Source organism: Equus quagga, chromosome 13 (assembly GCF_021613505.1).
Source record: "Equus quagga isolate Etosha38 chromosome 13, UCLA_HA_Equagga_1.0, whole genome shotgun sequence".
Classification (NCBI taxonomy): Eukaryota; Metazoa; Chordata; class Mammalia; order Perissodactyla; family Equidae; genus Equus; species Equus quagga.
This window is the reverse complement of record NC_060279.1, coordinates 32,821,692-32,824,302: the sequence shown is the minus strand read 5'-3', so window position 1 is coordinate 32,824,302 and position 2,611 is coordinate 32,821,692.

Sequence of the window (2,611 nt, the reverse complement as noted above, 5' to 3'; positions counted from 1 at the left end):
AGCCAGGAATTGGAAGGACTACGTAAGGTCTCAGTCGCCACTATGGAAGTGTCCATGCATGTGACTGCTTCATAGGAGAGCTGAGCATCGGCCAGGGATGAAAGTAGCACTCCTCTCTCAACAGAACTCTTTGTGCAGCCTGGAGAAAACAGAAGAAGAAAAAGATAGACGGATGGGTTAGAAACATGTTCTCTGTGTTGGGAAGAAAGTTTCTCACAGTTTTTATACTAGAAGATACAGAAAGAAAGAAATATTACATAGAAACTCAGTGCACAAAAATGAATACCTCCCCTATTACAAGCAACAGAATTGAGCGCTTTCTTTTCTACTTTTAAAATGAAACCTGCGGTCCAGTACTCACTAAACTGATTTCACAGCTGACTAATTGGTTCAGACTGCAGATTGAAAGAACTATTTTTTATCAAATTTGGCCTTTTGCAAAATCCCAGTAAAGAATCTTAGGTCTCATTCTCCTACGCTGATCCTTTTTCACGCTCTTCTTTACGCTGGCACACAGTGTGAAGAGAGACTCTTCTCTCAGGAGAAGTTGGAAAAAAAAGTGAGGAGACTGTAATATAACTAAAACTAATGCTTTTTCACTTTCACTTCAGAGTTTTGTGGGTCATCTATTGAGAATATTCCTAGATATAGTGTCAGGTGCATCCTGGCATGAAATCACCTTCAAAGAATGCTGGTGTCCCTGGGACGAAAATGAGTGGGGCCCTAGTTACACTCCTTGCTCTCTTCTTGCTAATTCCATTTTGAGTTTCTCCTTTTGAGGTTCTTTCCTCAGTCCCTTTGGAGAAGAATTTCTCTGTAAAGGCTTACTCCTTCCTAGCTAAGGTGACCCAACAGCATCTACTCCTGTTGACTCCTCCAGATCAGAACCTTTCCTCTCACCTTCCCCAAATGGATGGAAAGGGCCTGAGGCCTGGGTTCCAGGGCCAGGGTGGTCAATAACAGGTCAAGTGGCTTCCCTTAGTCCTTAGCCCCTTGGCAGCACAACTCCTCAACTGTAAAATGTGGACTTGGATATATTCTGAGGTCCCAGTTGGCCCTCACATTCTAGGACTCTCCCATGCCTGCCCCTCCTCCTCAGAGCACTGGGATGTGGAGTTAAAGAGGGTGTGCTTCTCTGCCAAGGGTCCTCTCATTCCAACAGCAGTCTGTTTCTGAATGTGGGGGATGGATGCTAAGCACATCCCTCCCTGGGAGGTGTGGGAAAGCCATCACTTTGCTGCAGACTGAGGGGCTTCAGGAGTGAAGTGGCTGCTGAAGAAAGGCTTGTAGGGGTCTGGCTAAGGCTCTGCAGCCGCTCTGAGCTGGGATGTCACCAGGCTCCTGGTGGGGTGAGGACAGGGTGTCCCTCGATGCTGCACCACAGCCTGGATGGAAGTGCAGGGAGGTGTTTCTTCTACCTTGTGGCTCTCACTTTCCCCTTCAGCAGCCTGTGCTCCTCCTTCAGCTCCTCCCCTCAACAGGAGCTCAGCGTCCTGCTGGCCTCTGTCGCCACATAGCCATCCCTCCAGGCTCAGCTATCAGCAGGACCTGACAAAGACTCACATTGGATTTTTTTCCCTCTGTCTCTGTCACATATCAAGTACTTGCGGAACTGAGAAAAGATATTGCTGATTTGAAAGAACCTGCATCATAAAAAGTAGGTTTTCTGCTTGATGAAAAATCTAAAACAGCAAATCAAGCCCAAACAGAACCGTGAAGGGATCCTTTGCTGAGAATCAACATCACAACCACAAAATACTCTTCTTTTTTTTTGTTTTTTTAATCACCCAAAGGCCATAGTTTACATTAGGGTCTACTCTTGGTGTTGCATAGTCTGTGGGCTTTGAAAAATATATGACATGGATCCACCGTTATAGTTTCATACAGAATAGTTTCACTGTTCTAAGAATCCTCTGTGCTCTGCCTATTCACCCCCCCTCCCCTCAAACTGTGACAACCACTGACCCTTTTACTGTCTCCATAGTTTTGCCTTTTCCAGAATGTCCTATAGTTGAAATTACACAGTTTGTAGCCTTTTCAGATTGGCTTCTGTCACTTAATAACATGTACTTAAGGAACCAGGAGCAACTGGCAGAAGACAACATGACAAAGCGGGCGTTCTGTGCCACCAGCTGGGCTGTGCAAAGAGCAGACAGCACTAACTATGCAATGCTCTTGCTGACAATGTTCAGCCTGAATTCAGTCATGAGGTAGTTCTGAGACAAGTGCAGAATTTACACCACTGAACAAGGCAACTGGCCTCACCTCTACAAACAAGGTAATGTCACTGCCACCTAAAATAGCAAAAGTTTTTTGGTTCAAAAGGACTAAAGAAAGCTTTTTGGTTGTTTAGAACCCAAAAAGTCTCTTGCCCTTTTTGTCATCTTATTTGGGTGACATTGACTGTTTGAAGAAAGACAAACAGTCTACATTGTGTACTTGTCTGACCACTTCCTCATGACTAAGCTCAGGCCGACCCTCTCGCCAAGAGCCCTACATAGTTAGTGCTGGGTGCTTCCTAGTGGAGCCCACCTGGAGACCAAGAATGTCCGGTGTGTCCACCTCTGTGACTGCCGTACTAGCATGGGTCACGTTGTTATGGAGGGGCCTA